Source organism: Phodopus roborovskii, unplaced genomic scaffold, assembly GCF_943737965.1.
Source record: "Phodopus roborovskii unplaced genomic scaffold, PHOROB, whole genome shotgun sequence".
NCBI lineage: Eukaryota > Metazoa > Chordata > Mammalia > Rodentia > Cricetidae > Phodopus > Phodopus roborovskii.
This window is the reverse complement of record NW_026126413.1, coordinates 1,497,940-1,506,071: the sequence shown is the minus strand read 5'-3', so window position 1 is coordinate 1,506,071 and position 8,132 is coordinate 1,497,940.

The following is an 8,132-nucleotide window of genomic DNA, read 5'->3' as shown; positions in this document are numbered from 1 at the left end:
AAACGAAACAACAAGAAGCCTAATGTGTTAATATTAAATAGTGATGAGTACATTTTATATTTTTAAGGAGATTTAAGTAGTATCTATTAGGGAAAGGGTTTCATTTTTCTTTTTTTTTTTGTTTGTTTGTTTTGGTTTTTGACACAGAGTATTTCTGTGTAACAACCTTAGTTGTCTCTGTAGATCAGGCTGGCATTGAACACACAGAGATCCACTTGCCTCTTCCTTCCAGGTGCTGGGATTAAAGACAAGTACCACCACCACCACCCAATTTAGGAAAGAATTTTCAACTAAGTGTGCAGTTGCTATGGAGTTCTGAATTTAGAACATTATTAATTTATTACATAGAATGTGTCCATTCACTTCCATTTATAACTCTGAAGCTTAGTTTTACTTAAATATTTTCTGAAGTAGATTAAGGTAGAATAATTAAAAACTTATCAATGATTGATCTAAATTAATAACAATAAATAACCTAACCTTGCATATGACACATAAATAGTTTGTTAAAAGATAAAGGAGTGCTGATATTTGTAATTATATTTTAACTTGGTAGCTGAAGCACTTTCTTTGATCGTTCACGTGTCTTTAATAGTTTGATCAAAGTTTTCTTAGAATGACCTTGATTTAATGTCTTATCAGAAGTGATTTTTTTCCCCAATGATTATCTTTTACACTGTTTAAAGTCTGGCAGCCTTCAAAACCAGAACCTGCTATTTACTTTAATAGTAGAATGTTACACTATTACACTCCTTCTGTATTTATTATAAGCTGTGTGCAGAAATCAGAATAGCATGTGAAACAATCTTGCTGGTAATTTTGCTAAGTACCAGGAAGTGAAATTTGTTAGAGTCTCAAATTCAATGTGTACATTTTCAGCCTTTTATATTAAACATAATATATATGTTTTATAAAGATTGTGATAAGCAAATCTTTTGTATTATGGCAGAACATGTAAGTGCTAAATAATTTTGAAAGCAAAATTTTAAGAGACAAGTGTATCATTAATTAGGTTGTGATAGCACATTTCAAGAGCTGAATATTTATATATCTCTAACATCTCTAATGTTCTCAGTTTGTCTTTCCCAATGAGAGATAATATCTTTATAATCACAGAGTAGAGTTTTCCCACTCCTGTATTCTATGTACTTGGAATTACACATGTGAAATATTGGCATGTTATTCTCAGAAACACTTTTGCAAGTCACTCATATTCTTACATGTATCATTATTATCAATCATCACTAATACAGGGTCATCTCATGTTGCCAAGCTCTCTTGGAAATTGTAATCCTCCTGATTGGTACAGATGGTAATAATACACTGCCATTTCTGTGTGATCATAGGACCATCTTTTTGTATGTGTATCATAATTAAATGATTACATAAAATATTTTCATTGTGTCAATGTATGTTTTTTATGAGTATTTGCAAATAAAAATGCCAATTTTTCCTATCTGGATAAAACCTCTTTTCTTCAGTTTCTCTTCTTTATTTTTTTTCCTATAAATGCAATTTATTTTTCATTATTTTGTTCATTATGGCTGGTACCAAAGTACTTCTTTTTTTTAATGGGTCTATTTATTTTTATTTATTTATTTATCTATTTTATATAACCAAATCCATTCAAATGAAAACAAACATTTAGAGACAATATGCTCAGGTTATTCTTCAGATTTTATGATATTCTTGCTTTGTAAGTGATTGAGTAATAGAGTATTTATAGGGTACATTGTGATAAATACCACACATAATAAATGAAAATAATACTACCATTACTATATGTAATTGTTTTTTTTTTTTATTTTTGTGATGAAAACCTTCAAAACATCAAACTCTTCTATTTCAATTACTTCAAGAACAGGTGATTAATTCCTGAAAATTACAGTTGTCATTTTTTGTCTGCTCTTTTTTTGTGCAAAAAGAAAGGAAACAAAACAAAAAAATGGACATTATAATTGTTGTAACCTTAACTCTTATAAATGCTTCTATCAAGAGAAACTCATTACACACATGGTATTGCACTGAAACAGAACCTTTTAATATTTTCTAAAACTTTCTATTTCATGACTCCATTCTCACCTCTTCTGCTCAGTCTCAATTTAATTTACATACCTTGCTATATATTTTGCAAATAATATCTGACTTTTGTTTCTGTGAAATTACTACACAGATCTGCTCAGTTTTTTTTCTGCATTTTGACTTATTTTTCACAAACCACATTTTAAATTTAGAAATCACATCACATATTTTTCCCTCTATTTATTGATTTTCCAGGTAGTGATATTCCATGATTCATTGTGTACCTCTTAATGCTTCCTTTCAGCTCAGGTTTTGCCCTTGAATATCAAGATCTTCTCATTACATTAATGATTTACATAATATTTATGTGCAGATTAATATACACATATAAATATAATTTCAGTTAGATTGATCTCCTAACTACTATTTAGGTAGTGATTTCTGTCTCAAATATCCATTATCAATTAATTTTTTAGTAATTCAGAAAGCCCAAAGATTTTCATACTTGTCTTTATCCTTGAAGTCAACAATAGCTTATGTGATAACACAGTCAATTTTGTTAATGGATTCTATGTACTCTTTGAATGACCAATAAGCACTTTGTCAGTGATGGCATTATATTATGTTGATAGAAAATGACTTATTTCAAACCATTGCTAATGATGCTCATTAATATTAACAAGTCTTTTAGCCACTAACCCTACATTGTTAAGTAAATGATGAGTGATAGACAAAAAGCAGAAGGAGAAAAAGTCATATTACTTTGTTTTCCTCCTTCTGAAAAATTGTCCAGAGTCAATGTCACTAACTTTTGGGGGTATACAATTATTGGAGATGATATTCTGTGCTTTGTTATGTATAACTAAATCATTTGCAGACATTCATTTGTACACACATTTCATATAATTTGACTACTTCTGGTCAATTGTGTTCCCTTCTGGATGCTCCACAGTTCTTTCTCAGTAGCTCCAAAAAAGACATTGGCATAACACAATGTACCATTACTCTCTGTATATTTATCATAAATATAAGAACATGAGTGTCTATCTGTATGTAATATATGTTTGCCAATTTTAGCACTTACCAAAATGTAAATTGGTCCGAACAATATCTGATGATTATTTATCACTTAGAGAGCTGTGTGTGTGTGTGTGTGTGTGTGTGTGTGTGCATGTGCCTGTGTAAGCACAAGTGTGTATAGTTTATACATGTCTTCTGTTGTGTATGCTAGTGAGTGAATTCACAGACCGAAAGATTATTCCAGGTATCCTGCCATGTCTGTCACCATGCACAAATTAAAGTCCAAATGGACCAAATACCTCAACATAAATTCAGCCACACTGAACCTCTTAGCAGAAAAAATGAGAGGTACCCTTGAACCAATTGATACAGTAGCCTACTTTCTGAATATAATATCAGTAGCACAAATGCTGAGATATAAAATTAATAAATGGGGCTTCCTGAAACTGAGAGGCTTCAGAAGGCAAAGAACACACTGTACAAGACAAACCTGCACCCCACAGAGTGGGAAATGTTCTTTACCAACACCACATCTGACAGAGGGCTGATCTCCAAAATATTCAAAGAACTCAAGAAACTAGTCACCAAAACACAAAATAATCCAATTAAAAATGGGAGAGAACTGAAGAGAGAATTATCAGTAGAGGAATCCAAAATGGCTGAAAGACAACTAAAAAAGTGCTCAATATCCTTAGCCATCAGGGAAATGCAAATTAAGACAATTCAGATATTATTTTACTCCTGTCAGAATGGCAGAAACACCAATGACAGCTTATGCTGGAAAGGATGTGGAGAAAGGGGAACACTTCTCCACTGCTTGTGGGAGTGCAAACTTGTAAAACCATTTTGGAAATCAGTATGGTGGTTTCTCAGAAAAATGGGAATCAGCCCACCACAGGACCTGGAAATTCCACTCTTAGGCAGATACCCTAAAGGTGCACATCCATGCAACAAAGACATCTGTTCGATTATGTTTGTAGCAGCATTATTTGTAATAGCAAGAACCTGCCCCACAACTGAAGAATGGATAACGAAGATATAGTAAATTTATACAGTAGAATACTATTCAGCAGAAAAATAAAACCCAAAAACAAACAAACAAAAAAAAAAAAACAAGAGGAACATAGTATGTAATCAATCATATATGGATTTTAGACATATAGCAAAGGAACTCTAGCTTACAACTATCACTGGCAGAGAAGCTAGGAAACAAGGAGGAACCTAAGATTCATACAAGATCCTTCACAGAAGGGGAAATGAATAACGTCTCCTGAGCATATTGGGAGCTGGAGGTGGGCAGTGAGTGGAGAGGGAGGTAAGAGAAAGAGAGGGGGAGAAGGATAGGGAAGAACATGAGGGACCAGGAAGATTGAGTCGGAGGATGAATAGATGAGAGAGCAAGAAAAGAGATACTGTAATAGAGGGAGGCATTATAGATTTGAAGACAGTACTCACACTAGATAAATGTCTAGAGACCTACAAGGATGAACCTAAGTAACAATCTGAGCAATAGTGGAGATGCTACCTTATGCCTTTCCTTGATAATGAAATTAATATGTAACATAGAGTACCCATCTAGAAGCTGATGGAGACAGAAGCAGACATTCACGGCTAAACACTGAGCCGAACTTTTGGAGTTCAGTTGCAAAGAGGGAAGAGAGGTGAGCAAAGGGGTCAGGACCAGGCTCCAGAAACCCAGAGAGATAGCTGACCTGAACAAGGGGGAGCTCATGGACCCCCAGACTGATAACTAGGAAACCAGCATTGGACTGACCCAGACACCCTGCATGTAGATCTCAGTTGGAGGCCCTGGGCAGTCTACAGGACCTCTGACAGTGGAACCAGGATGTGTCCCTGGTGCACGAAAGGAGGTTGGGAGCATATTCCCCATGAAGAGATGCTCCCTTAACCTAGAGACAGGAGGGAGGTTCCAAGCCCTAATCCAAATGTCTTGGCAGATTTTGATGGTCCCTCCTAGATGGCTTCACCTTCCCTGTGGAGTGGGTTGGGAGTGGAATGGGAGGGGAGTCAGGGTCATGGAAGGATGGGAGGGAGAGGGAACTGGAATTGTTTGTAAATATTTAAAAGTAAATACTATATTTAAAAAATGACAACAATATCACCACATAGTGAAATAAATAATAAAAAATAAAATAATCCTGACTTAAAGGTGTCAATAAATATATTGCTTTTATACATTAGCTTTGAATATTAACAAAGTCAAATAACTTTTGTAGTGAAGTTTGTAAATATGTCATTCTTAGGTGAATAATAAATAAAATTCTGTTGTATTCTTTGAATGCTAAATTATTATAAAATATTTAATAGGGCATATTATATGTCAATATGGACAAACATACATATACATAGCACTACAAATTAAGATGAAATTCCTCCTATTATGTGAATTGTAATTTTAAGAAAAACATTTTTTCTGAAAAAGATATTAATATCACAGTTATTTATCTTCTGTTTCCAAAAGCAATTACACATTATTTTTAAATTGTAAATACTCCTGCTTGGTTAAAATAGCAAATGACTGGAAACACTAAGAAGCAGATGTTAATTAGTATGGGCTCTAATTGCATTGGCAGGAGATTGGAAACAGGAAGAGGTGATAAATAAAGACTGTGCCAGCAAATAAATACTTTGATTCAGTAGGGGAGAAAATTAACCACTGTGAAGGAAAGGAAAGAAGCTGCTTCTTCATAGCTTTAAGCCTTATTGAAAAATCAATGGAAACAGTGTGTTGAACCAGTGATTATATCCAAGACCAAGCTGCATTAACTATGGCCGACCCAGAGGTGGGTAAGTAGTGCTGTGACTCCTGTGTGTTCTCTTAACTCTGAAACTTTACTAGACTTTGATATTGGAAATGAGTTTTCAAATAAGTGTAACATTGGTTTACTTAGTTAAATAAACATTCTTCTTACCTTTAGCTTTAATTTAGTAACATGAATTATAGGATGGAAATAATGAAAGAAACCTGAAGTATAAATTTTGGGAAGGTTTAAGAAAGGATTGATTTGACTTAAATTTCCACATCACAGTTGATCATTGAAGGAATTCAGCACAATAACCTGGAGTTTGGAGATGATGCAGAGGGCTCTGAGGCTGGCTTCTTACTGGCTTGCTTCTCAAAGCTTGCTTAGTCTGTTTTCTTACAGAATCCAATACTACCTGCCAAAGGTTGTCACCACCCACAAGGGATTGGACCCTCCCCCATCAGTCATTATAGCTTATATCAAGTTGACAGAAAACTAGCTAGCACAATGATCTATTCACTTTTATTACTATTATTGAACATATCTTTTTCCCATATATTATATACTGATGGCAGCTTCCCCTCTCTCTTCATGCGATTTACTCACCAGACATGTGCAGGCCTTATGCTGGATGCTTCTATATCTGTGAGAATGCACCCGCTATCCTTAGTTGATTCATAGAGCCTTGGTCTTCTGATGTCCTCCATCCCCTCTGAATCTTACACTCTTTCTACTCCTTTATTTTTTGGTGGGGGGGGGGTTCTCTGAGCTCCAAGGGAAATATTTAATGAAGACATTCATTGGCAGTTGTGTTCCAAGTGCTCTCTATCTCTCTGTATCTGCTTAGTATCTGGTGGATATGTTCCCATCTAATTCAGAAAAAGATTAATCTGATGATGGCTGAAAAAGGCACTAATATTTGTGTATAACACAATATCACTTGGGGTCATTTTTCACTATTATTTTTTAAAGACCAATAGTTTTAAAGACCAATGGTTTTACCCTAAGTCTCTGAATTATCTAGTCTATGGGTTTATTCACTGAATTTTATATAATAATTTTATATAATAATTTTATTTCTGTGAGTTTAACAATTTTATTCATAAATTGTAAGCTTGGGCTGTAAGGAGTAGGGTTTTTCCAACAGACGCTGATCTTGCCCTGCCGCTATGCCAGCCCCAATTAACACACTGAGACTCTGTATATGATACAATGCTGTTGGCCAGTTACTTGTTTGTTATCGGCTAGCTCTGTCTTAATTATTAACCCATTTCTATTAAATATAACCACTTCCACGTGGCCTTATCTTACCGGAGAGTGGGCTGGCGTCCTGCTCTCTCCAGACTCTCCTTGTTGACTCCTTACTACTTCATCTTTCCTCCTATTCCTAGTCCCTACTAACTTGCTTCCCTGTTGGCCAACAGTTCTTTATTCATTAACCAGTATGAAAAACATATTTACAGAATGACATCTCCCATCATTGGTCTTGTTATTTGTTTGTGATTTTGTTTATCCTTGGAAGACTAAATTGAAGTTTTATGATTTTATTATTCTCTGTTTCAATTAATTAACTTATTTCCACTTCATTCGCTGTAGTTTTATCTTGTTTGTTTTCAGATTCTCTTTCAGTGTCTATTATTTAGTGTTCTCTATAGGATCCCATACCATATGATAGACATATATTAAAAAGGAGATCTACTATATTGACTTACATGTTATTGATTGTCCTCACCTTATGGACACTGAAATTGGATGTTCCAGCAGTCTCATCTGGTGTTGAAAGCCAAGAAATTCCCTGTAGAATTAATTGTCTTCACTCTATGCTAGAAAACTGAGGCAACTGGTTTCCAATGACAGCTTACAACAGCAGCAAATATAGGAGTGGTAATATTTACACACAAATATTAGTGGTTATTTTATCAACATAAAGAAACATCACACACACACATACACACATACATATTCCTAAATACACAAATTTTACTTAACTTTAATATTTATAACCTGCTATACACAGTGGATTTTGATCTCTAGGTGCATGCCTTTCCTGCTTTGCAATAAAATAATTATGTGTTAAGTAACTAAGTAAGTACCATTGAATTTACACTGGTTAAAAATCCTATGAAATGAGTATTACAATATTTTATCGTTTTTGAAAATTTTTCTTGCTATATAGGTGTTTATTTAGCTATTGACTTAAGATAGCTATGCTACAAACATGTACTGTCTTCAAAAGTTTGCCTACATTTAATGATATATTATGTAATATGTAATATAGAATTTGGTTTGATAATTTCAATTTTCTTTTTTTTCAGAACATGAGAT